We start from the raw sequence: 25,721 nt of genomic DNA, 5'->3' as shown, positions 1-25,721 counted from the left end.
GTGTTAGATAAAAATTCATTTCAATTCGCTAATCGGGCTAATATGAATCAGGTGAATCGAGTTCTGCTTTTGGAAACTGGGTTAAGAAGGGGTGCACCGTTCCTGGAGGTACTGCAATACCAGGTCAATGCGTGGAGTGGACAGAGCAAGCTCTTTTTCCATCTCCCTGTTCTAAAAATCCATTTAATATATGGTCCCCAGATAGGGGACGTATCAGATATTAAACTGATAAGAACAGATACTACACTTGATCTTAGCCAAAAGGCCGAGAAGCGATAACCAGAATTGGTTTGGGCCTCGAGTGGCACCCTGGCCTATGCCGGACACATCTTAGGGAGAGAGAGCGAGAGGGAGACAAACCCACGCCTACACAAGACATTTTGTCACCCAAGCCAACCCTTGAAAAGGCTGCTTTGCAGAGCAAAAACAAGAAGAATGGTGCGTTTTGCAGCCGCCGCCCACTGCAATGAATCTGAATAACTCCTCCTTTAGGGCGCAAGCAACTCCCCTCCCCCTTGCAGTCTTTCCAATTCACGATACAAAAAGACGGACAGGACAGGTTGCCTGACTTTCCGTCACTGCCACCCTTTGCCATCCTTACCCGTAGAAAGCCCTTTCATCATCCCCAAACCCTAATCTTTTCCCTTTCCTTCCCAGCCCCCAAACCCTGCCCTCTGTACCTTTCTCACCACCCGCTTCCCTTCTCCTGTCATCCCCCTACCACCCGGGAAAAAAAGAGATTGCCCCCTCCTTCCACTAGCCCACCCTCCCACCCAAAGAACAACTTCTTCTGCGCAGCTTGTTTTCTAGGCAGCAGCGCTATTGTGATGTCATCGGGGGGCATTGTGACAAGCCGCCAGTGTTCCGTCTCTTCATGTTGTGCACTGTTCAAACCGAAAATACATCAACAGGCAGGCTACAGAAAAGCTTACTAACAAAGGTTAGAGAGGGGCTTTCTCAGAGGGCTTTTTACAGTTTGTCTATTCCCAATTAGCCGGTTTAGTATACTTAATGAAAGTACTAATTCTTTCATAGGCCGCCCATTCTTAGTATTTGACGTTCAGGTAACAACAGGTAACTTTATTTGGAGTGGAAGCAGAGAGATAACACCAGATGCCAATTGTAGATCCTCTCACACCTGTGGTCACTGCAGCATCTGACTCCACTTTGTCCAAAAGGGATCTATTCCATTCAATTACACATGATCTAGATTAGACTGACAACAAGATACTGCACGGGACATAGCAGAGTTGGTGAAGTTGAGTGGTGATGAGTTTGCTATTTGGATGAATAAAGCAAGTAAAAAGTGTGTTAGATAAAAATTCATTTCAATTCGCTAATCGGGCTAATATGAATCAGGTGAATCGAGTTCTGCTTTTGGAAACTGGGTTAAGAAGGGGTGCACCGTTCCTGGAGGTACTGCAATACCAGGTCAATGCGTGGAGTGGACAGAGCAAGCTCTTTTTCCATCTCCCTGTTCTAAAAATCCATTTAATATATGGTCCCCAGATAGGGGACGTATCAGATATTAAACTGATAAGAACAGATACTACACTTGATCTTAGCCAAAAGGCCGAGAAGCGATAACCAGAATTGGTTTGGGCCTCGAGTGGCACCCTGGCCTATGCCGGACACATCTTAGGGAGAGAGAGCGAGAGGGAGACAAACCCACGCCTACACAAGACATTTTGTCACCCAAGCCAACCCTTGAAAAGGCTGCTTTGCAGAGCAAAAACAAGAAGAATGGTGCGTTTTGCAGCCGCCGCCCACTGCAATGAATCTGAATAACTCCTCCTTTAGGGCGCAAGCAACTCCCCTCCCCCTTGCAGTCTTTCCAATTCACGATACAAAAAGACGGACAGGACAGGTTGCCTGACTTTCCGTCACTGCCACCCTTTGCCATCCTTACCCGTAGAAAGCCCTTTCATCATCCCCAAACCCTAATCTTTTCCCTTTCCTTCCCAGCCCCCAAACCCTGCCCTCTGTACCTTTCTCACCACCCGCTTCCCTTCTCCTGTCATCCCCCTACCACCCGGGAAAAAAAGAGATTGCCCCCTCCTTCCACTAGCCCACCCTCCCACCCAAAGAACAACTTCTTCTGCGCAGCTTGTTTTCTAGGCAGCAGCGCTATTGTGATGTCATCGGGGGGCATTGTGACAAGCCGCCAGTGTTCCGTCTCTTCATGTTGTGCACTGTTCAAACCGAAAATACATCAACAGGCAGGCTACAGAAAAGCTTACTAACAAAGGTTAGAGAGGGGCTTTCTCAGAGGGCTTTTTACAGTTTGTCTATTCCCAATTAGCCGGTTTAGTATACTTAATGAAAGTACTAATTCTTTCATAGGCCGCCCATTCTTAGTATTTGACGTTCAGGTAACAACAGGTAACTTTATTTGGAGTGGAAGCAGAGAGATAACACCAGATGCCAATTGTAGATCCTCTCACACCTGTGGTCACTGCAGCATCTGACTCCACTTTGTCCAAAAGGGATCTATTCCATTCAATTACACATGATCTAGATTAGACTGACAACAAGATACTGCACGGGACATAGCAGAGTTGGTGAAGTTGAGTGGTGATGAGTTTGCTATTTGGATGAATAAAGCAAGTAAAAAGTGTGTTAGATAAAAATTCATTTCAATTCGCTAATCGGGCTAATATGAATCAGGTGAATCGAGTTCTGCTTTTGGAAACTGGGTTAAGAAGGGGTGCACCGTTCCTGGAGGTACTGCAATACCAGGTCAATGCGTGGAGTGGACAGAGCAAGCTCTTTTTCCATCTCCCTGTTCTAAAAATCCATTTAATATATGGTCCCCAGATAGGGGACGTATCAGATATTAAACTGATAAGAACAGATACTACACTTGATCTTAGCCAAAAGGCCGAGAAGCGATAACCAGAATTGGTTTGGGCCTCGAGTGGCACCCTGGCCTATGCCGGACACATCTTAGGGAGAGAGAGCGAGAGGGAGACAAACCCACGCCTACACAAGACATTTTGTCACCCAAGCCAACCCTTGAAAAGGCTGCTTTGCAGAGCAAAAACAAGAAGAATGGTGCGTTTTGCAGCCGCCGCCCACTGCAATGAATCTGAATAACTCCTCCTTTAGGGCGCAAGCAACTCCCCTCCCCCTTGCAGTCTTTCCAATTCACGATACAAAAAGACGGACAGGACAGGTTGCCTGACTTTCCGTCACTGCCACCCTTTGCCATCCTTACCCGTAGAAAGCCCTTTCATCATCCCCAAACCCTAATCTTTTCCCTTTCCTTCCCAGCCCCCAAACCCTGCCCTCTGTACCTTTCTCACCACCCGCTTCCCTTCTCCTGTCATCCCCCTACCACCCGGGAAAAAAAGAGATTGCCCCCTCCTTCCACTAGCCCACCCTCCCACCCAAAGAACAACTTCTTCTGCGCAGCTTGTTTTCTAGGCAGCAGCGCTATTGTGATGTCATCGGGGGGCATTGTGACAAGCCGCCAGTGTTCCGTCTCTTCATGTTGTGCACTGTTCAAACCGAAAATACATCAACAGGCAGGCTACAGAAAAGCTTACTAACAAAGGTTAGAGAGGGGCTTTCTCAGAGGGCTTTTTACAGTTTGTCTATTCCCAATTAGCCGGTTTAGTATACTTAATGAAAGTACTAATTCTTTCATAGGCCGCCCATTCTTAGTATTTGACGTTCAGGTAACAACAGGTAACTTTATTTGGAGTGGAAGCAGAGAGATAACACCAGATGCCAATTGTAGATCCTCTCACACCTGTGGTCACTGCAGCATCTGACTCCACTTTGTCCAAAAGGGATCTATTCCATTCAATTACACATGATCTAGATTAGACTGACAACAAGATACTGCACGGGACATAGCAGAGTTGGTGAAGTTGAGTGGTGATGAGTTTGCTATTTGGATGAATAAAGCAAGTAAAAAGTGTGTTAGATAAAAATTCATTTCAATTCGCTAATCGGGCTAATATGAATCAGGTGAATCGAGTTCTGCTTTTGGAAACTGGGTTAAGAAGGGGTGCACCGTTCCTGGAGGTACTGCAATACCAGGTCAATGCGTGGAGTGGACAGAGCAAGCTCTTTTTCCATCTCCCTGTTCTAAAAATCCATTTAATATATGGTCCCCAGATAGGGGACGTATCAGATATTAAACTGATAAGAACAGATACTACACTTGATCTTAGCCAAAAGGCCGAGAAGCGATAACCAGAATTGGTTTGGGCCTCGAGTGGCACCCTGGCCTATGCCGGACACATCTTAGGGAGAGAGAGCGAGAGGGAGACAAACCCACGCCTACACAAGACATTTTGTCACCCAAGCCAACCCTTGAAAAGGCTGCTTTGCAGAGCAAAAACAAGAAGAATGGTGCGTTTTGCAGCCGCCGCCCACTGCAATGAATCTGAATAACTCCTCCTTTAGGGCGCAAGCAACTCCCCTCCCCCTTGCAGTCTTTCCAATTCACGATACAAAAAGACGGACAGGACAGGTTGCCTGACTTTCCGTCACTGCCACCCTTTGCCATCCTTACCCGTAGAAAGCCCTTTCATCATCCCCAAACCCTAATCTTTTCCCTTTCCTTCCCAGCCCCCAAACCCTGCCCTCTGTACCTTTCTCACCACCCGCTTCCCTTCTCCTGTCATCCCCCTACCACCCGGGAAAAAAAGAGATTGCCCCCTCCTTCCACTAGCCCACCCTCCCACCCAAAGAACAACTTCTTCTGCGCAGCTTGTTTTCTAGGCAGCAGCGCTATTGTGATGTCATCGGGGGGCATTGTGACAAGCCGCCAGTGTTCCGTCTCTTCATGTTGTGCACTGTTCAAACCGAAAATACATCAACAGGCAGGCTACAGAAAAGCTTACTAACAAAGGTTAGAGAGGGGCTTTCTCAGAGGGCTTTTTACAGTTTGTCTATTCCCAATTAGCCGGTTTAGTATACTTAATGAAAGTACTAATTCTTTCATAGGCCGCCCATTCTTAGTATTTGACGTTCAGGTAACAACAGGTAACTTTATTTGGAGTGGAAGCAGAGAGATAACACCAGATGCCAATTGTAGATCCTCTCACACCTGTGGTCACTGCAGCATCTGACTCCACTTTGTCCAAAAGGGATCTATTCCATTCAATTACACATGATCTAGATTAGACTGACAACAAGATACTGCACGGGACATAGCAGAGTTGGTGAAGTTGAGTGGTGATGAGTTTGCTATTTGGATGAATAAAGCAAGTAAAAAGTGTGTTAGATAAAAATTCATTTCAATTCGCTAATCGGGCTAATATGAATCAGGTGAATCGAGTTCTGCTTTTGGAAACTGGGTTAAGAAGGGGTGCACCGTTCCTGGAGGTACTGCAATACCAGGTCAATGCGTGGAGTGGACAGAGCAAGCTCTTTTTCCATCTCCCTGTTCTAAAAATCCATTTAATATATGGTCCCCAGATAGGGGACGTATCAGATATTAAACTGATAAGAACAGATACTACACTTGATCTTAGCCAAAAGGCCGAGAAGCGATAACCAGAATTGGTTTGGGCCTCGAGTGGCACCCTGGCCTATGCCGGACACATCTTAGGGAGAGAGAGCGAGAGGGAGACAAACCCACGCCTACACAAGACATTTTGTCACCCAAGCCAACCCTTGAAAAGGCTGCTTTGCAGAGCAAAAACAAGAAGAATGGTGCGTTTTGCAGCCGCCGCCCACTGCAATGAATCTGAATAACTCCTCCTTTAGGGCGCAAGCAACTCCCCTCCCCCTTGCAGTCTTTCCAATTCACGATACAAAAAGACGGACAGGACAGGTTGCCTGACTTTCCGTCACTGCCACCCTTTGCCATCCTTACCCGTAGAAAGCCCTTTCATCATCCCCAAACCCTAATCTTTTCCCTTTCCTTCCCAGCCCCCAAACCCTGCCCTCTGTACCTTTCTCACCACCCGCTTCCCTTCTCCTGTCATCCCCCTACCACCCGGGAAAAAAAGAGATTGCCCCCTCCTTCCACTAGCCCACCCTCCCACCCAAAGAACAACTTCTTCTGCGCAGCTTGTTTTCTAGGCAGCAGCGCTATTGTGATGTCATCGGGGGGCATTGTGACAAGCCGCCAGTGTTCCGTCTCTTCATGTTGTGCACTGTTCAAACCGAAAATACATCAACAGGCAGGCTACAGAAAAGCTTACTAACAAAGGTTAGAGAGGGGCTTTCTCAGAGGGCTTTTTACAGTTTGTCTATTCCCAATTAGCCGGTTTAGTATACTTAATGAAAGTACTAATTCTTTCATAGGCCGCCCATTCTTAGTATTTGACGTTCAGGTAACAACAGGTAACTTTATTTGGAGTGGAAGCAGAGAGATAACACCAGATGCCAATTGTAGATCCTCTCACACCTGTGGTCACTGCAGCATCTGACTCCACTTTGTCCAAAAGGGATCTATTCCATTCAATTACACATGATCTAGATTAGACTGACAACAAGATACTGCACGGGACATAGCAGAGTTGGTGAAGTTGAGTGGTGATGAGTTTGCTATTTGGATGAATAAAGCAAGTAAAAAGTGTGTTAGATAAAAATTCATTTCAATTCGCTAATCGGGCTAATATGAATCAGGTGAATCGAGTTCTGCTTTTGGAAACTGGGTTAAGAAGGGGTGCACCGTTCCTGGAGGTACTGCAATACCAGGTCAATGCGTGGAGTGGACAGAGCAAGCTCTTTTTCCATCTCCCTGTTCTAAAAATCCATTTAATATATGGTCCCCAGATAGGGGACGTATCAGATATTAAACTGATAAGAACAGATACTACACTTGATCTTAGCCAAAAGGCCGAGAAGCGATAACCAGAATTGGTTTGGGCCTCGAGTGGCACCCTGGCCTATGCCGGACACATCTTAGGGAGAGAGAGCGAGAGGGAGACAAACCCACGCCTACACAAGACATTTTGTCACCCAAGCCAACCCTTGAAAAGGCTGCTTTGCAGAGCAAAAACAAGAAGAATGGTGCGTTTTGCAGCCGCCGCCCACTGCAATGAATCTGAATAACTCCTCCTTTAGGGCGCAAGCAACTCCCCTCCCCCTTGCAGTCTTTCCAATTCACGATACAAAAAGACGGACAGGACAGGTTGCCTGACTTTCCGTCACTGCCACCCTTTGCCATCCTTACCCGTAGAAAGCCCTTTCATCATCCCCAAACCCTAATCTTTTCCCTTTCCTTCCCAGCCCCCAAACCCTGCCCTCTGTACCTTTCTCACCACCCGCTTCCCTTCTCCTGTCATCCCCCTACCACCCGGGAAAAAAAGAGATTGCCCCCTCCTTCCACTAGCCCACCCTCCCACCCAAAGAACAACTTCTTCTGCGCAGCTTGTTTTCTAGGCAGCAGCGCTATTGTGATGTCATCGGGGGGCATTGTGACAAGCCGCCAGTGTTCCGTCTCTTCATGTTGTGCACTGTTCAAACCGAAAATACATCAACAGGCAGGCTACAGAAAAGCTTACTAACAAAGGTTAGAGAGGGGCTTTCTCAGAGGGCTTTTTACAGTTTGTCTATTCCCAATTAGCCGGTTTAGTATACTTAATGAAAGTACTAATTCTTTCATAGGCCGCCCATTCTTAGTATTTGACGTTCAGGTAACAACAGGTAACTTTATTTGGAGTGGAAGCAGAGAGATAACACCAGATGCCAATTGTAGATCCTCTCACACCTGTGGTCACTGCAGCATCTGACTCCACTTTGTCCAAAAGGGATCTATTCCATTCAATTACACATGATCTAGATTAGACTGACAACAAGATACTGCACGGGACATAGCAGAGTTGGTGAAGTTGAGTGGTGATGAGTTTGCTATTTGGATGAATAAAGCAAGTAAAAAGTGTGTTAGATAAAAATTCATTTCAATTCGCTAATCGGGCTAATATGAATCAGGTGAATCGAGTTCTGCTTTTGGAAACTGGGTTAAGAAGGGGTGCACCGTTCCTGGAGGTACTGCAATACCAGGTCAATGCGTGGAGTGGACAGAGCAAGCTCTTTTTCCATCTCCCTGTTCTAAAAATCCATTTAATATATGGTCCCCAGATAGGGGACGTATCAGATATTAAACTGATAAGAACAGATACTACACTTGATCTTAGCCAAAAGGCCGAGAAGCGATAACCAGAATTGGTTTGGGCCTCGAGTGGCACCCTGGCCTATGCCGGACACATCTTAGGGAGAGAGAGCGAGAGGGAGACAAACCCACGCCTACACAAGACATTTTGTCACCCAAGCCAACCCTTGAAAAGGCTGCTTTGCAGAGCAAAAACAAGAAGAATGGTGCGTTTTGCAGCCGCCGCCCACTGCAATGAATCTGAATAACTCCTCCTTTAGGGCGCAAGCAACTCCCCTCCCCCTTGCAGTCTTTCCAATTCACGATACAAAAAGACGGACAGGACAGGTTGCCTGACTTTCCGTCACTGCCACCCTTTGCCATCCTTACCCGTAGAAAGCCCTTTCATCATCCCCAAACCCTAATCTTTTCCCTTTCCTTCCCAGCCCCCAAACCCTGCCCTCTGTACCTTTCTCACCACCCGCTTCCCTTCTCCTGTCATCCCCCTACCACCCGGGAAAAAAAGAGATTGCCCCCTCCTTCCACTAGCCCACCCTCCCACCCAAAGAACAACTTCTTCTGCGCAGCTTGTTTTCTAGGCAGCAGCGCTATTGTGATGTCATCGGGGGGCATTGTGACAAGCCGCCAGTGTTCCGTCTCTTCATGTTGTGCACTGTTCAAACCGAAAATACATCAACAGGCAGGCTACAGAAAAGCTTACTAACAAAGGTTAGAGAGGGGCTTTCTCAGAGGGCTTTTTACAGTTTGTCTATTCCCAATTAGCCGGTTTAGTATACTTAATGAAAGTACTAATTCTTTCATAGGCCGCCCATTCTTAGTATTTGACGTTCAGGTAACAACAGGTAACTTTATTTGGAGTGGAAGCAGAGAGATAACACCAGATGCCAATTGTAGATCCTCTCACACCTGTGGTCACTGCAGCATCTGACTCCACTTTGTCCAAAAGGGATCTATTCCATTCAATTACACATGATCTAGATTAGACTGACAACAAGATACTGCACGGGACATAGCAGAGTTGGTGAAGTTGAGTGGTGATGAGTTTGCTATTTGGATGAATAAAGCAAGTAAAAAGTGTGTTAGATAAAAATTCATTTCAATTCGCTAATCGGGCTAATATGAATCAGGTGAATCGAGTTCTGCTTTTGGAAACTGGGTTAAGAAGGGGTGCACCGTTCCTGGAGGTACTGCAATACCAGGTCAATGCGTGGAGTGGACAGAGCAAGCTCTTTTTCCATCTCCCTGTTCTAAAAATCCATTTAATATATGGTCCCCAGATAGGGGACGTATCAGATATTAAACTGATAAGAACAGATACTACACTTGATCTTAGCCAAAAGGCCGAGAAGCGATAACCAGAATTGGTTTGGGCCTCGAGTGGCACCCTGGCCTATGCCGGACACATCTTAGGGAGAGAGAGCGAGAGGGAGACAAACCCACGCCTACACAAGACATTTTGTCACCCAAGCCAACCCTTGAAAAGGCTGCTTTGCAGAGCAAAAACAAGAAGAATGGTGCGTTTTGCAGCCGCCGCCCACTGCAATGAATCTGAATAACTCCTCCTTTAGGGCGCAAGCAACTCCCCTCCCCCTTGCAGTCTTTCCAATTCACGATACAAAAAGACGGACAGGACAGGTTGCCTGACTTTCCGTCACTGCCACCCTTTGCCATCCTTACCCGTAGAAAGCCCTTTCATCATCCCCAAACCCTAATCTTTTCCCTTTCCTTCCCAGCCCCCAAACCCTGCCCTCTGTACCTTTCTCACCACCCGCTTCCCTTCTCCTGTCATCCCCCTACCACCCGGGAAAAAAAGAGATTGCCCCCTCCTTCCACTAGCCCACCCTCCCACCCAAAGAACAACTTCTTCTGCGCAGCTTGTTTTCTAGGCAGCAGCGCTATTGTGATGTCATCGGGGGGCATTGTGACAAGCCGCCAGTGTTCCGTCTCTTCATGTTGTGCACTGTTCAAACCGAAAATACATCAACAGGCAGGCTACAGAAAAGCTTACTAACAAAGGTTAGAGAGGGGCTTTCTCAGAGGGCTTTTTACAGTTTGTCTATTCCCAATTAGCCGGTTTAGTATACTTAATGAAAGTACTAATTCTTTCATAGGCCGCCCATTCTTAGTATTTGACGTTCAGGTAACAACAGGTAACTTTATTTGGAGTGGAAGCAGAGAGATAACACCAGATGCCAATTGTAGATCCTCTCACACCTGTGGTCACTGCAGCATCTGACTCCACTTTGTCCAAAAGGGATCTATTCCATTCAATTACACATGATCTAGATTAGACTGACAACAAGATACTGCACGGGACATAGCAGAGTTGGTGAAGTTGAGTGGTGATGAGTTTGCTATTTGGATGAATAAAGCAAGTAAAAAGTGTGTTAGATAAAAATTCATTTCAATTCGCTAATCGGGCTAATATGAATCAGGTGAATCGAGTTCTGCTTTTGGAAACTGGGTTAAGAAGGGGTGCACCGTTCCTGGAGGTACTGCAATACCAGGTCAATGCGTGGAGTGGACAGAGCAAGCTCTTTTTCCATCTCCCTGTTCTAAAAATCCATTTAATATATGGTCCCCAGATAGGGGACGTATCAGATATTAAACTGATAAGAACAGATACTACACTTGATCTTAGCCAAAAGGCCGAGAAGCGATAACCAGAATTGGTTTGGGCCTCGAGTGGCACCCTGGCCTATGCCGGACACATCTTAGGGAGAGAGAGCGAGAGGGAGACAAACCCACGCCTACACAAGACATTTTGTCACCCAAGCCAACCCTTGAAAAGGCTGCTTTGCAGAGCAAAAACAAGAAGAATGGTGAGTTTTGCAGCCGCCGCCCACTGCAATGAATCTGAATAACTCCTCCTTTAGGGCGCAAGCAACTCCCCTCCCCCTTGCAGTCTTTCCAATTCACGATACAAAAAGACGGACAGGACAGGTTGCCTGACTTTCCGTCACTGCCACCCTTTGCCATCCTTACCCGTAGAAAGCCCTTTCATCATCCCCAAACCCTAATCTTTTCCCTTTCCTTCCCAGCCCCCAAACCCTGCCCTCTGTACCTTTCTCACCACCCGCTTCCCTTCTCCTGTCATCCCCCTACCACCCGGGAAAAAAAGAGATTGCCCCCTCCTTCCACTAGCCCACCCTCCCACCCAAAGAACAACTTCTTCTGCGCAGCTTGTTTTCTAGGCAGCAGCGCTATTGTGATGTCATCGGGGGGCATTGTGACAAGCCGCCAGTGTTCCGTCTCTTCATGTTGTGCACTGTTCAAACCGAAAATACATCAACAGGCAGGCTACAGAAAAGCTTACTAACAAAGGTTAGAGAGGGGCTTTCTCAGAGGGCTTTTTACAGTTTGTCTATTCCCAATTAGCCGGTTTAGTATACTTAATGAAAGTACTAATTCTTTCATAGGCCGCCCATTCTTAGTATTTGACGTTCAGGTAACAACAGGTAACTTTATTTGGAGTGGAAGCAGAGAGATAACACCAGATGCCAATTGTAGATCCTCTCACACCTGTGGTCACTGCAGCATCTGACTCCACTTTGTCCAAAAGGGATCTATTCCATTCAATTACACATGATCTAGATTAGACTGACAACAAGATACTGCACGGGACATAGCAGAGTTGGTGAAGTTGAGTGGTGATGAGTTTGCTATTTGGATGAATAAAGCAAGTAAAAAGTGTGTTAGATAAAAATTCATTTCAATTCGCTAATCGGGCTAATATGAATCAGGTGAATCGAGTTCTGCTTTTGGAAACTGGGTTAAGAAGGGGTGCACCGTTCCTGGAGGTACTGCAATACCAGGTCAATGCGTGGAGTGGACAGAGCAAGTTCTTTTTCCATCTCCCTGTTCTAAAAATCCATTTAATATATGGTCCCCAGATAGGGGACGTATCAGATATTAAACTGATAAGAACAGATACTACACTTGATCTTAGCCAAAAGGCCGAGAAGCGATAACCAGAATTGGTTTGGGCCTCGAGTGGCACCCTGGCCTATGCCGGACACATCTTAGGGAGAGAGAGCGAGAGGGAGACAAACCCACGCCTACACAAGACATTTTGTCACCCAAGCCAACCCTTGAAAAGGCTGCTTTGCAGAGCAAAAACAAGAAGAATGGTGCGTTTTGCAGCCGCCGCCCACTGCAATGAATCTGAATAACTCCTCCTTTAGGGCGCAAGCAACTCCCCTCCCCCTTGCAGTCTTTCCAATTCACGATACAAAAAGACGGACAGGACAGGTTGCCTGACTTTCCGTCACTGCCACCCTTTGCCATCCTTACCCGTAGAAAGCCCTTTCATCATCCCCAAACCCTAATCTTTTCCCTTTCCTTCCCAGCCCCCAAACCCTGCCCTCTGTACCTTTCTCACCACCCGCTTCCCTTCTCCTGTCATCCCCCTACCACCCGGGAAAAAAAGAGATTGCCCCCTCCTTCCACTAGCCCACCCTCCCACCCAAAGAACAACTTCTTCTGCGCAGCTTGTTTTCTAGGCAGCAGCGCTATTGTGATGTCATCGGGGGGCATTGTGACAAGCCGCCAGTGTTCCGTCTCTTCATGTTGTGCACTGTTCAAACCGAAAATACATCAACAGGCAGGCTACAGAAAAGCTTACTAACAAAGGTTAGAGAGGGGCTTTCTCAGAGGGCTTTTTACAGTTTGTCTATTCCCAATTAGCCGGTTTAGTATACTTAATGAAAGTACTAATTCTTTCATAGGCCGCCCATTCTTAGTATTTGACGTTCAGGTAACAACAGGTAACTTTATTTGGAGTGGAAGCAGAGAGATAACACCAGATGCCAATTGTAGATCCTCTCACACCTGTGGTCACTGCAGCATCTGACTCCACTTTGTCCAAAAGGGATCTATTCCATTCAATTACACATGATCTAGATTAGACTGACAACAAGATACTGCACGGGACATAGCAGAGTTGGTGAAGTTGAGTGGTGATGAGTTTGCTATTTGGATGAATAAAGCAAGTAAAAAGTGTGTTAGATAAAAATTCATTTCAATTCGCTAATCGGGCTAATATGAATCAGGTGAATCGAGTTCTGCTTTTGGAAACTGGGTTAAGAAGGGGTGCACCGTTCCTGGAGGTACTGCAATACCAGGTCAATGCGTGGAGTGGACAGAGCAAGCTCTTTTTCCATCTCCCTGTTCTAAAAATCCATTTAATATATGGTCCCCAGATAGGGGACGTATCAGATATTAAACTGATAAGAACAGATACTACACTTGATCTTAGCCAAAAGGCCGAGAAGCGATAACCAGAATTGGTTTGGGCCTCGAGTGGCACCCTGGCCTATGCCGGACACATCTTAGGGAGAGAGAGCGAGAGGGAGACAAACCCACGCCTACACAAGACATTTTGTCACCCAAGCCAACCCTTGAAAAGGCTGCTTTGCAGAGCAAAAACAAGAAGAATGGTGCGTTTTGCAGCCGCCGCCCACTGCAATGAATCTGAATAACTCCTCCTTTAGGGCGCAAGCAACTCCCCTCCCCCTTGCAGTCTTTCCAATTCACGATACAAAAAGACGGACAGGACAGGTTGCCTGACTTTCCGTCACTGCCACCCTTTGCCATCCTTACCCGTAGAAAGCCCTTTCATCATCCCCAAACCCTAATCTTTTCCCTTTCCTTCCCAGCCCCCAAACCCTGCCCTCTGTACCTTTCTCACCACCCGCTTCCCTTCTCCTGTCATCCCCCTACCACCCGGGAAAAAAAGAGATTGCCCCCTCCTTCCACTAGCCCACCCTCCCACCCAAAGAACAACTTCTTCTGCGCAGCTTGTTTTCTAGGCAGCAGCGCTATTGTGATGTCATCGGGGGGCATTGTGACAAGCCGCCAGTGTTCCGTCTCTTCATGTTGTGCACTGTTCAAACCGAAAATACATCAACAGGCAGGCTACAGAAAAGCTTACTAACAAAGGTTAGAGAGGGGCTTTCTCAGAGGGCTTTTTACAGTTTGTCTATTCCCAATTAGCCGGTTTAGTATACTTAATGAAAGTACTAATTCTTTCATAGGCCGCCCATTCTTAGTATTTGACGTTCAGGTAACAACAGGTAACTTTATTTGGAGTGGAAGCAGAGAGATAACACCAGATGCCAATTGTAGATCCTCTCACACCTGTGGTCACTGCAGCATCTGACTCCACTTTGTCCAAAAGGGATCTATTCCATTCAATTACACATGATCTAGATTAGACTGACAACAAGATACTGCACGGGACATAGCAGAGTTGGTGAAGTTGAGTGGTGATGAGTTTGCTATTTGGATGAATAAAGCAAGTAAAAAGTGTGTTAGATAAAAATTCATTTCAATTCGCTAATCGGGCTAATATGAATCAGGTGAATCGAGTTCTGCTTTTGGAAACTGGGTTAAGAAGGGGTGCACCGTTCCTGGAGGTACTGCAATACCAGGTCAATGCGTGGAGTGGACAGAGCAAGCTCTTTTTCCATCTCCCTGTTCTAAAAATCCATTTAATATATGGTCCCCAGATAGGGGACGTATCAGATATTAAACTGATAAGAACAGATACTACACTTGATCTTAGCCAAAAGGCCGAGAAGCGATAACCAGAATTGGTTTGGGCCTCGAGTGGCACCCTGGCCTATGCCGGACACATCTTAGGGAGAGAGAGCGAGAGGGAGACAAACCCACGCCTACACAAGACATTTTGTCACCCAAGCCAACCCTTGAAAAGGCTGCTTTGCAGAGCAAAAACAAGAAGAATGGTGCGTTTTGCAGCCGCCGCCCACTGCAATGAATCTGAATAACTCCTCCTTTAGGGCGCAAGCAACTCCCCTCCCCCTTGCAGTCTTTCCAATTCACGATACAAAAAGACGGACAGGACAGGTTGCCTGACTTTCCGTCACTGCCACCCTTTGCCATCCTTACCCGTAGAAAGCCCTTTCATCATCCCCAAACCCTAATCTTTTCCCTTTCCTTCCCAGCCCCCAAACCCTGCCCTCTGTACCTTTCTCACCACCCGCTTCCCTTCTCCTGTCATCCCCCTACCACCCGGGAAAAAAAGAGATTGCCCCCTCCTTCCACTAGCCCACCCTCCCACCCAAAGAACAACTTCTTCTGCGCAGCTTGTTTTCTAGGCAGCAGCGCTATTGTGATGTCATCGGGGGGCATTGTGACAAGCCGCCAGTGTTCCGTCTCTTCATGTTGTGCACTGTTCAAACCGAAAATACATCAACAGGCAGGCTACAGAAAAGCTTACTAACAAAGGTTAGAGAGGGGCTTTCTCAGAGGGCTTTTTACAGTTTGTCTATTCCCAATTAGCCGGTTTAGTATACTTAATGAAAGTACTAATTCTTTCATAGGCCGCCCATTCTTAGTATTTGACGTTCAGGTAACAACAGGTAACTTTATTTGGAGTGGAAGCAGAGAGATAACACCAGATGCCAATTGTAGATCCTCTCACACCTGTGATCACTGCAGCATCTGACTCCACTTTGTCCAAAAGGGATCTATTCCATTCAATTACACATGATCTAGATTAGACTGACAACAAGATACTGCACGGGACATAGCAGAGTTGGTGAAGTTGAGTGGTGATGAGTTTGCTATTTGGATGAATAAAGCAAGTAAAAAGTGTGTTAGATAAAAATTCATTTCAATTCGCTAATCGGGCTAATATGAATCAGGTGAATCGAGTTCTGCTTTTGGAAACTGGGTTAAGAAGGGGTGCACCGTTCCTGGAGGTACTGCAATACCAGGTCAATGCGTGGAGTGGACAGAGCAAGCTCTTTTTCCATCTCCCTGTTCTAAAAATCCATTTAATATATGGTCCCCAGATAGGGGACGTATCAGATATTAAACTGATAAGAACAGATACTACACTTGATCTTAGCCAAAAGGCCGAGAAGCGATAACCAGAATTGGTTTGGGCCTCGAGTGGCACCCTGGCCTATGCCGGACACATCTTAGGGAGAGAGAGCGAGAGGGAGACAAACCCACGCCTACACAAGACATTTTGTCACCCAAGCCAACCCTTGAAAAGGCTGCTTTGCAGAGCAAAAACAAGAAGAATGGTGCGTTTTGCAGCCGCCGCCCACTGCAATGAATCTGAATAACTCCTCCTTTAGGGCGCAAGCAACTCCCCTCCCCCTTGCAGTCTTTCCAATTCACGATACAAAAAGACGGACAGGACAGGTTGCCTGACTTTCCGTCACTGCCACCCTTTGCCATCCTTACCCGTAGAAAGCCCTTTCATCATCCCCAAACCCTAATCTTTTCCCTTTCCTTCCCAGCCCCCAAACCCTGCCCTCTGTACCTTTCTCACCACCCGCTTCCCTTCTCCTGTCATCCCCCTACCACCCGGGAAAAAAAGAGATTGCCCCCTCCTTCCACTAGCCCACCCTCCCACCCAAAGAACAACTTCTTCTGCGCAGCTTGTTTTCTAGGCAGCAGCGCTATTGTGATGTCATCGGGGGGCATTGTGACAAGCCGCCAGTGTTCCGTCTCTTCATGTTGTGCACTGTTCAAACCGAAAATACATCAACAGGCAGGCTACAGAAAAGCTTACTAACAAAGGTTAGAGAGGGGCTTTCTCAGAGGGCTTTTTACAGTTTGTCTATTCCCAATTAGCCGGTTTAGTATACTTAATGAAAGTACTAATTCTTTCATAGGCCGCCCATTCTTAGTATTTGACGTTCAGGTAACAACAGGTAACTTTATTTGGAGTGGAAGCAGAGAGATAACACCAGATGCCAATTGTAGATCCTCTCACACCTGTGGTCACTGCAGCATCTGACTCCACTTTGTCCAAAAGGGATCTATTCCATTCAATTACACATGATCTAGATTAGACTGACAACAAGATACTGCACGGGACATAGCAGAGTTGGTGAAGTTGAGTGGTGATGAGTTTGCTATTTGGATGAATAAAGCAAGTAAAAAGTGTGTTAGATAAAAATTCATTTCAATTCGCTAATCGGGCTAATATGAATCAGGTGAATCGAGTTCTGCTTTTGGAAACTGGGTTAAGAAGGGGTGCACCGTTCCTGGAGGTACTGCAATACCAGGTCAATGCGTGGAGTGGACAGAGCAAGCTCTTTTTCCATCTCCCTGTTCTAAAAATCCATTTAATATATGGTCCCCAGATAGGGGACGTATCAGATATTAAACTGATAAGAACAGATACTACACTTGATCTTAGCCAAAAGGCCGAGAAGCGATAACCAGAATTGGTTTGGGCCTCGAGTGGCACCCTGGCCTATGCCGGACACATCTTAGGGAGAGAGAGCGAGAGGGAGACAAACCCACGCCTACACAAGACATTTTGTCACCCAAGCCAACCCTTGAAAAGGCTGCTTTGCAGAGCAAAAACAAGAAGAATGGTGCGTTTTGCAGCCGCCGCCCACTGCAATGAATCTGAATAACTCCTCCTTTAGGGCGCAAGCAACTCCCCTCCCCCTTGCAGTCTTTCCAATTCACGATACAAAAAGACGGACAGGACAGGTTGCCTGACTTTCCGTCACTGCCACCCTTTGCCATCCTTACCCGTAGAAAGCCCTTTCATCATCCCCAAACCCTAATCTTTTCCCTTTCCTTCCCAGCCCCCAAACCCTGCCCTCTGTACCTTTCTCACCACCCGCTTCCCTTCTCCTGTCATCCCCCTACCACCCGGGAAAAAAAGAGATTGCCCCCTCCTTCCACTAGCCCACCCTCCCACCCAAAGAACAACTTCTTCTGCGCAGCTTGTTTTCTAGGCAGCAGCGCTATTGTGATGTCATCGGGGGGCATTGTGACAAGCCGCCAGTGTTCCGTCTCTTCATGTTGTGCACTGTTCAAACCGAAAATACATCAACAGGCAGGCTACAGAAAAGCTTACTAACAACGGTTAGAGAGGGGCTTTCTCAGAGGGCTTTTTACAGTTTGTCTATTCCCAATTAGCCGGTTTAGTATACTTAATGAAAGTACTAATTCTTTCATAGGCCGCCCATTCTTAGTATTTGACGTTCAGGTAACAACAGGTAACTTTATTTGGAGTGGAAGCAGAGAGATAACACCAGATGCCAATTGTAGATCCTCTCACACCTGTGGTCACTGCAGCATCTGACTCCACTTTGTCCAAAAGGGATCTATTCCATTCAATTACACATGATCTAGATTAGACTGACAACAAGATACTGCACGGGACATAGCAGAGTTGGTGAAGTTGAGTGGTGATGAGTTTGCTATTTGGATGAATAAAGCAAGTAAAAAGTGTGTTAGATAAAAATTCATTTCAATTCGCTAATCGGGCTAATATGAATCAGGTGAATCGAGTTCTGCTTTTGGAAACTGGGTTAAGAAGGGGTGCACCGTTCCTGGAGGTACTGCAATACCAGGTCAATGCGTGGAGTGGACAGAGCAAGCTCTTTTTCCATCTCCCTGTTCTAAAAATCCATTTAATATATGGTCCCCAGATAGGGGACGTATCAGATATTAAACTGATAAGAACAGATACTACACTTGATCTTAGCCAAAAGGCCGAGAAGCGATAACCAGAATTGGTTTGGGCCTCGAGTGGCACCCTGGCCTATGCCGGACACATCTTAGGGAGAGAGAGCGAGAGGGAGACAAACCCACGCCTACACAAGACATTTTGTCACCCAAGCCAACCCTTGAAAAGGCTGCTTTGCAGAGCAAAAACAAGAAGAATGGTGCGTTTTGCAGCCGCCGCCCACTGCAATGAATCTGAATAACTCCTCCTTTAGGGCGCAAGCAACTCCCCTCCCCCTTGCAGTCTTTCCAATTCACGATACAAAAAGACGGACAGGACAGGTTGCCTGACTTTCCGTCACTGCCACCCTTTGCCATCCTTACCCGTAGAAAGCCCTTTCATCATCCCCAAACCCTAATCTTTTCCCTTTCCTTCCCAGCCCCCAAACCCTGCCCTCTGTACCTTTCTCACCACCCGCTTCCCTTCTCCTGTCATCCCCCTACCACCCGGGAAAAAAAGAGATTGCCCCCTCCTTCCACTAGCCCACCCTCCCACCCAAAGAACAACTTCTTCTGCGCAGCTTGTTTTCTAGGCAGCAGCGCTATTGTGATGTCATCGGGGGGCATTGTGACAAGCCGCCAGTGTTCCGTCTCTTCATGTTGTGCACTGTTCAAACCGAAAATACATCAACAGGCAGGCTACAGAAAAGCTTACTAACAAAGGTTAGAGAGGGGCTTTCTCAGAGGGCTTTTTACAGTTTGTCTATTCCCAATTAGCCGGTTTAGTATACTTAATGAAAGTACTAATTCTTTCATAGGCCGCCCATTCTTAGTATTTGACGTTCAGGTAACAACAGGTAACTTTATTTGGAGTGGAAGCAGAGAGATAACACCAGATGCCAATTGTAGATCCTCTCACACCTGTGGTCACTGCAGCATCTGACTCCACTTTGTCCAAAAGGGATCTATTCCATTCAATTACACATGATCTAGATTAGACTGACAACAAGATACTGCACGGGACATAGCAGAGTTGGTGAAGTTGAGTGGTGATGAGTTTGCTATTTGGATGAATAAAGCAAGTAAAAAGTGTGTTAGATAAAAATTCATTTCAATTCGCTAATCGGGCTAATATGAATCAGGTGAATCGAGTTCTGCTTTTGGAAACTGGGTTAAGAAGGGGTGCACCGTTCCTGGAGGTACTGCAATACCAGGTCAATGCGTGGAGTGGACAGAGCAAGCTCTTTTTCCATCTCCCTGTTCTAAAAATCCATTTAATATATGGTCCCCAGATAGGGGACGTATCAGATATTAAACTGATAAGAACAGATACTACACTTGATCTTAGCCAAAAGGCCGAGAAGCGATAACCAGAATTGGTTTGGGCCTCGAGTGGCACCCTGGCCTATGCCGGACACATCTTAGGGAGAGAGAGCGAGAGGGAGACAAACCCACGCCTACACAAGACATTTTGTCACCCAAGCCAACCCTTGAAAAGGCTGCTTTGCAGAGCAAAAACAAGAAGAATGGTGCGTTTTGCAGCCGCCGCCCACTGCAATGAATCTGAATAACTCCTCCTTTAGGGCGCAAGCAACTCCCCTCCCCCTTGCAGTCTTTCCAATTCACGATACAAAAAGACGGACAGGACAGGTTGCCTGACTTTCCGTCACTGCCACCCTTTGCCATCCTTACCCGTAGAAAGCCCTTTCATCATCCCCAAACCCTAATCTTTTCCCTTTCCTTCCCAGCCCCCAAACCCTGCCCTCTGTACCTTTCTCACCACCCGCTTCCCTTCTCCTGTCATCCCCCTACCACCCGGGAAAAAAAGAGATTGCCCCCTCCTTCCACTAGCCCACCCTCCCACCCAAAGAACAACTTCTTCTGCGCAGCTTGTTTTCTAGGCAGCAGCGCTATTGTGATGTCATCGGGGGGCATTGTGACAAGCCGCCAGTGTTCCGTCTCTTCATGTTGTGCACTGTTCAAACCGAAAATACATCAACAGGCAGGCTACAGAAAAGCTTACTAACAAAGGTTAGAGAGGGGCTTTCTCAGAGGGCTTTTTACAGTTTGTCTATTCCCAATTAGCCGGTTTAGTATACTTAATGAAAGTACTAATTCTTTCATAGGCCGCCCATTCTTAGTATTTGACGTTCAGGTAACAACAGGTAACTTTATTTGGAGTGGAAGCAGAGAGATAACACCAGATGCCAATTGTAGATCCTCTCACACCTGTGGTCACTGCAGCATCTGACTCCACTTTGTCCAAAAGGGATCTATTCCATTCAATTACACATGATCTAGATTAGACTGACAACAAGATACTGCACGGGACATAGCAGAGTTGGTGAAGTTGAGTGGTGATGAGTTTGCTATTTGGATGAATAAAGCAAGTAAAAAGTGTGTTAGATAAAAATTCATTTCAATTCGCTAATCGGGCTAATATGAATCAGGTGAATCGAGTTCTGCTTTTGGAAACTGGGTTAAGAAGGGGTGCACCGTTCCTGGAGGTACTGCAATACCAGGTCAATGCGTGGAGTGGACAGAGCAAGCTCTTTTTCCATCTCCCTGTTCTAAAAATCCATTTAATATATGGTCCCCAGATAGGGGACGTATCAGATATTAAACTGATAAGAACAGATACTACACTTGATCTTAGCCAAAAGGCCGAGAAGCGATAACCAGAATTGGTTTGGGCCTCGAGTGGCACCCTGGCCTATGCCGGACACATCTTAGGGAGAGAGAGCGAGAGGGAGACAAACCCACGCCTACACAAGACATTTTGTCACCCAAGCCAACCCTTGAAAAGGCTGCTTTGCAGAGCAAAAACAAGAAGAATGGTGCGTTTTGCAGCCGCCGCCCACTGCAATGAATCTGAATAACTCCTCCTTTAGGGCGCAAGCAACTCCCCTCCCCCTTGCAGTCTTTCCAATTCATGATACAAAAAGACGGACAGGACAGGTTGCCTGACTTTCCGTCACTGCCACCCTTTGCCATCCTTACCCGTAGAAAGCCCTTTCATCATCCCCAAACCCTAATCTTTTCCCTTTCCTTCCCAGCCCCCAAACCCTGCCCTCTGTACCTTTCTCACCACCCGCTTCCCTTCTCCTGTCATCCCCCTACCACCCGGGAAAAAAAGAGATTGCCCCCTCCTTCCACTAGCCCACCCTCCCACCCAAAGAACAACTTCTTCTGCGCAGCTTGTTTTCTAGGCAGCAGCGCTATTGTGATGTCATCGGGGGGCATTGTGACAAGCCGCCAGTGTTCCGTCTCTTCATGTTGTGCACTGTTCAAACCGAAAATACATCAACAGGCAGGCTACAGAAAAGCTTACTAACAAAGGTTAGAGAGGGGCTTTCTCAGAGGGCTTTTTACAGTTTGTCTATTCCCAATTAGCCGGTTTAGTATACTTAATGAAAGTACTAATTCTTTCATAGGCCGCCCATTCTTAGTATTTGACGTTCAGGTAACAACAGGTAACTTTATTTGGAGTGGAAGCAGAGAGATAACACCAGATGCCAATTGTAGATCCTCTCACACCTGTGGTCACTGCAGCATCTGACTCCACTTTGTCCAAAAGGGATCTATTCCATTCAATTACACATGATCTAGATTAGACTGACAACAAGATACTGCACGGGACATAGCAGAGTTGGTGAAGTTGAGTGGTGATGAGTTTGCTATTTGGATGAATAAAGCAAGTAAAAAGTGTGTTAGATAAAAATTCATTTCAATTCGCTAATCGGGCTAATATGAATCAGGTGAATCGAGTTCTGCTTTTGGAAACTGGGTTAAGAAGGGGTGCACCGTTCCTGGAGGTACTGCAATACCAGGTCAATGCGTGGAGTGGACAGAGCAAGCTCTTTTTCCATCTCCCTGTTCTAAAAATCCATTTAATATATGGTCCCCAGATAGGGGACGTATCAGATATTAAACTGATAAGAACAGATACTACACTTGATCTTAGCCAAAAGGCCGAGAAGCGATAACCAGAATTGGTTTGGGCCTCGAGTGGCACCCTGGCCTATGCCGGACACATCTTAGGGAGAGAGAGCGAGAGGGAGACAAACCCACGCCTACACAAGACATTTTGTCACCCAAGCCAACCCTTGAAAAGGCTGCTTTGCAGAGCAAAAACAAGAAGAATGGTGCGTTTTGCAGCCGCCGCCCACTGCAATGAATCTGAATAACTCCTCCTTTAGGGCGCAAGCAACTCCCCTCCCCCTTGCAGTCTTTCCAATTCACGATACAAAAAGACGGACAGGACAGGTTGCCTGACTTTCCGTCACTGCCACCCTTTGCCATCCTTACCCGTAGAAAGCCCTTTCATCATCCCCAAACCCTAATCTTTTCCCTTTCCTTCCCAGCCCCCAAACCCTGCCCTCTGTACCTTTCTCACCACCCGCTTCCCTTCTCCTGTCATCCCCCTACCACCCGGGAAAAAAAGAGATTGCCCCCTCCTTCCACTAGCCCACCCTCCCACCCAAAGAACAACTTCTTCTGCGCAGCTTGTTTTCTAGGCAGCAGCGCTATTGTGATGTCATCGGGGGGCATTGTGACAAGCCGCCAGTGTTCCGTCTCTTCATGTTGTGCACTGTTCAAACCGAAAATACATCAACAGGCAGGCTACAGAAAAGCTTACTAACAAAGGTTAGAGAGGGGCTTTCTCAGAGGGCTTTTTACAGTTTGTCTATTCCCAATTAGCCGGTTTAGTATACTTAATGAAAGTACTAATTCTTTCATAGGCCGCCCATTCTTAGTATTTGACGTTCAGGTAACAACAGGTAACTTTATTTGGAGTGGAAGCAGAGAGATAACACCAGATGCCAATTGTAGATCCTCTCACACCTGTGGTCACTGCAGCATCTGACTCCACTTTGTCCAAAAGGGATCTATTCCATTCAATTACACATGATCTAGATTAGACTGACAACAAGATACTGCACGGGACATAGCAGAGTTGGTGAAGTTGAGTGGTGATGAGTTTGCTATTTGGATGAATAAAGCAAGTAAAAAGTGTGTTAGATAAAAATTCATTTCAATTCGCTAATCGGGCTAATATGAATCAGGTGAATCGAGTTCTGCTTTTGGAAACTGGGTTAAGAAGGGGTGCACCGTTCCTGGAGGTACTGCAATACCAGGTCAATGCGTGGAGTGGACAGAGCAAGCTCTTTTTCCATCTCCCTGTTCTAAAAATCCATTTAATATATGGTCCCCAGATAGGGGACGTATCAGATATTAAACTGATAAGAACAGATACTACACTTGATCTTAGCCAAAAGGCCGAGAAGCGATAACCAGAATTGGTTTGGGCCTCGAGTGGCACCCTGGCCTATGCCGGACACATCTTAGGGAGAGAGAGCGAGAGGGAGACAAACCCACGCCTACACAAGACATTTTGTCACCCAAGCCAACCCTTGAAAAGGCTGCTTTGCAGAGCAAAAACAAGAAGAATGGTGCGTTTTGCAGCCGCCGCCCACTGCAATGAATCTGAATAACTCCTCCTTTAGGGCGCAAGCAACTCCCCTCCCCCTTGCAGTCTTTCCAATTCACGATACAAAAAGACGGACAGGACAGGTTGCCTGACTTTCCGTCACTGCCACCCTTTGCCATCCTTACCCGTAGAAAGCCCTTTCATCATCCCCAAACCCTAATCTTTTCCCTTTCCTTCCCAGCCCCCAAACCCTGCCCTCTGTACCTTTCTCACCACCCGCTTCCCTTCTCCTGTCATCCCCCTACCACCCGGGAAAAAAAGAGATTGCCCCCTCCTTCCACTAGCCCACCCTCCCACCCAAAGAACAACTTCTTCTGCGCAGCTTGTTTTCTAGGCAGCAGCGCTATTGTGATGTCATCGGGGGGCATTGTGACAAGCCGCCAGTGTTCCGTCTCTTCATGTTGTGCACTGTTCAAACCGAAAATACATCAACAGGCAGGCTACAGAAAAGCTTACTAACAAAGGTTAGAGAGGGGCTTTCTCAGAGGGCTTTTTACAGTTTGTCTATTCCCAATTAGCCGGTTTAGTATACTTAATGAAAGTACTAATTCTTTCATAGGCCGCCCATTCTTAGTATTTGACGTTCAGGTAACAACAGGTAACTTTATTTGGAGTGGAAGCAGAGAGATAACACCAGATGCCAATTGTAGATCCTCTCACACCTGTGGTCACTGCAGCATCTGACTCCACTTTGTCCAAAAGGGATCTATTCCATTCAATTACACATGATCTAGATTAGACTGACAACAAGATACTGCACGGGACATAGCAGAGTTGGTGAAGTTGAGTGGTGATGAGTTTGCTATTTGGATGAATAAAGCAAGTAAAAAGTGTGTTAGATAAAAATTCATTTCAATTCGCTAATCGGGCTAATATGAATCAGGTGAATCGAGTTCTGCTTTTGGAAACTGGGTTAAGAAGGGGTGCACCGTTCCTGGAGGTACTGCAATACCAGGTCAATGCGTGGAGTGGACAGAGCAAGCTCTTTTTCCATCTCCCTGTTCTAAAAATCCATTTAATATATGGTCCCCAGATAGGGGACGTATCAGATATTAAACTGATAAGAACAGATACTACACTTGATCTTAGCCAAAAGGCCGAGAAGCGATAACCAGAATTGGTTTGGGCCTCGAGTGGCACCCTGGCCTATGCCGGACACATCTTAGGGAGAGAGAGCGAGAGGGAGACAAACCCACGCCTACACAAGACATTTTGTCACCCAAGCCAACCCTTGAAAAGGCTGCTTTGCAGAGCAAAAACAAGAAGAATGGTGCGTTTTGCAGCCGCCGCCCACTGCAATGAATCTGAATAACTCCTCCTTTAGGGCGCAAGCAACTCCCCTCCCCCTTGCAGTCTTTCCAATTCACGATACAAAAAGACGGACAGGACAGGTTGCCTGACTTTCCGTCACTGCCACCCTTTGCCATCCTTACCCGTAGAAAGCCCTTTCATCATCCCCAAACCCTAATCTTTTCCCTTTCCTTCCCAGCCCCCAAACCCTGCCCTCTGTACCTTTCTCACCACCCGCTTCCCTTCTCCTGTCATCCCCCTACCACCCGGGAAAAAAAGAGATTGCCCCCTCCTTCCACTAGCCCACCCTCCCACCCAAAGAACAACTTCTTCTGCGCAGCTTGTTTTCTAGGCAGCAGCGCTATTGTGATGTCATCGGGGGGCATTGTGACAAGCCGCCAGTGTTCCGTC

General features: G+C 46.8%; 20 non-coding genes across 20 annotated transcripts; all 20 read right to left on the bottom strand.

The window, feature by feature from the left end:
• Positions 1-86: 86 nt before the first annotated feature.
• LOC142264102 (U2 spliceosomal RNA) lies at positions 87-277 on the bottom strand. The gene has a single exon (XR_012730693.1). It is a non-coding gene; the product is annotated as a U2 spliceosomal RNA (small nuclear RNA).
• Positions 278-1,394: 1,117 nt separating this feature from the next.
• LOC142264100 (U2 spliceosomal RNA) lies at positions 1,395-1,585 on the bottom strand. The gene has a single exon (XR_012730692.1). It is a non-coding gene; the product is annotated as a U2 spliceosomal RNA (small nuclear RNA).
• A 1,117-nt stretch (positions 1,586-2,702) lies between these two features.
• On the bottom strand, positions 2,703-2,893 carry LOC142264099 (U2 spliceosomal RNA). Its single transcript, XR_012730691.1, has one exon. It is a non-coding gene; the product is annotated as a U2 spliceosomal RNA (small nuclear RNA).
• A 1,117-nt stretch (positions 2,894-4,010) lies between these two features.
• Positions 4,011-4,201, bottom strand: LOC142264098 (U2 spliceosomal RNA). The gene has a single exon (XR_012730690.1). It is a non-coding gene; the product is annotated as a U2 spliceosomal RNA (small nuclear RNA).
• A 1,117-nt stretch (positions 4,202-5,318) lies between these two features.
• LOC142264097 (U2 spliceosomal RNA) lies at positions 5,319-5,509 on the bottom strand. The gene has a single exon (XR_012730689.1). It is a non-coding gene; the product is annotated as a U2 spliceosomal RNA (small nuclear RNA).
• Positions 5,510-6,626: 1,117 nt separating this feature from the next.
• LOC142264096 (U2 spliceosomal RNA) lies at positions 6,627-6,817 on the bottom strand. The gene has a single exon (XR_012730688.1). It is a non-coding gene; the product is annotated as a U2 spliceosomal RNA (small nuclear RNA).
• A 1,117-nt stretch (positions 6,818-7,934) lies between these two features.
• On the bottom strand, positions 7,935-8,125 carry LOC142264095 (U2 spliceosomal RNA). The gene has a single exon (XR_012730687.1). It is a non-coding gene; the product is annotated as a U2 spliceosomal RNA (small nuclear RNA).
• Positions 8,126-9,242: 1,117 nt separating this feature from the next.
• LOC142264094 (U2 spliceosomal RNA) lies at positions 9,243-9,433 on the bottom strand. Its single transcript, XR_012730686.1, has one exon. It is a non-coding gene; the product is annotated as a U2 spliceosomal RNA (small nuclear RNA).
• Positions 9,434-10,550: 1,117 nt separating this feature from the next.
• On the bottom strand, positions 10,551-10,741 carry LOC142264093 (U2 spliceosomal RNA). Its single transcript, XR_012730685.1, has one exon. It is a non-coding gene; the product is annotated as a U2 spliceosomal RNA (small nuclear RNA).
• A 1,117-nt stretch (positions 10,742-11,858) lies between these two features.
• On the bottom strand, positions 11,859-12,049 carry LOC142264137 (U2 spliceosomal RNA). Its single transcript, XR_012730725.1, has one exon. It is a non-coding gene; the product is annotated as a U2 spliceosomal RNA (small nuclear RNA).
• A 1,117-nt stretch (positions 12,050-13,166) lies between these two features.
• On the bottom strand, positions 13,167-13,357 carry LOC142264091 (U2 spliceosomal RNA). The gene has a single exon (XR_012730683.1). It is a non-coding gene; the product is annotated as a U2 spliceosomal RNA (small nuclear RNA).
• A 1,117-nt stretch (positions 13,358-14,474) lies between these two features.
• LOC142264089 (U2 spliceosomal RNA) lies at positions 14,475-14,665 on the bottom strand. The gene has a single exon (XR_012730682.1). It is a non-coding gene; the product is annotated as a U2 spliceosomal RNA (small nuclear RNA).
• A 1,117-nt stretch (positions 14,666-15,782) lies between these two features.
• Positions 15,783-15,973, bottom strand: LOC142264088 (U2 spliceosomal RNA). Its single transcript, XR_012730681.1, has one exon. It is a non-coding gene; the product is annotated as a U2 spliceosomal RNA (small nuclear RNA).
• A 1,117-nt stretch (positions 15,974-17,090) lies between these two features.
• LOC142264087 (U2 spliceosomal RNA) lies at positions 17,091-17,281 on the bottom strand. Its single transcript, XR_012730680.1, has one exon. It is a non-coding gene; the product is annotated as a U2 spliceosomal RNA (small nuclear RNA).
• Positions 17,282-18,398: 1,117 nt separating this feature from the next.
• On the bottom strand, positions 18,399-18,589 carry LOC142264086 (U2 spliceosomal RNA). Its single transcript, XR_012730679.1, has one exon. It is a non-coding gene; the product is annotated as a U2 spliceosomal RNA (small nuclear RNA).
• Positions 18,590-19,706: 1,117 nt separating this feature from the next.
• LOC142264085 (U2 spliceosomal RNA) lies at positions 19,707-19,897 on the bottom strand. The gene has a single exon (XR_012730678.1). It is a non-coding gene; the product is annotated as a U2 spliceosomal RNA (small nuclear RNA).
• Positions 19,898-21,014: 1,117 nt separating this feature from the next.
• LOC142264084 (U2 spliceosomal RNA) lies at positions 21,015-21,205 on the bottom strand. The gene has a single exon (XR_012730677.1). It is a non-coding gene; the product is annotated as a U2 spliceosomal RNA (small nuclear RNA).
• A 1,117-nt stretch (positions 21,206-22,322) lies between these two features.
• Positions 22,323-22,513, bottom strand: LOC142264083 (U2 spliceosomal RNA). The gene has a single exon (XR_012730676.1). It is a non-coding gene; the product is annotated as a U2 spliceosomal RNA (small nuclear RNA).
• Positions 22,514-23,630: 1,117 nt separating this feature from the next.
• LOC142264082 (U2 spliceosomal RNA) lies at positions 23,631-23,821 on the bottom strand. The gene has a single exon (XR_012730675.1). It is a non-coding gene; the product is annotated as a U2 spliceosomal RNA (small nuclear RNA).
• A 1,117-nt stretch (positions 23,822-24,938) lies between these two features.
• LOC142264081 (U2 spliceosomal RNA) lies at positions 24,939-25,129 on the bottom strand. Its single transcript, XR_012730674.1, has one exon. It is a non-coding gene; the product is annotated as a U2 spliceosomal RNA (small nuclear RNA).
• Positions 25,130-25,721: the final 592 nt, after the last annotated feature.

This window comes from Anomaloglossus baeobatrachus, unplaced genomic scaffold, assembly GCF_048569485.1.
Source record: "Anomaloglossus baeobatrachus isolate aAnoBae1 unplaced genomic scaffold, aAnoBae1.hap1 Scaffold_2628, whole genome shotgun sequence".
NCBI lineage: Eukaryota > Metazoa > Chordata > Amphibia > Anura > Aromobatidae > Anomaloglossus > Anomaloglossus baeobatrachus.
Note: the sequence above shows the minus strand (reverse complement) of the source record. Positions and strands in the feature narration are given on the sequence as shown.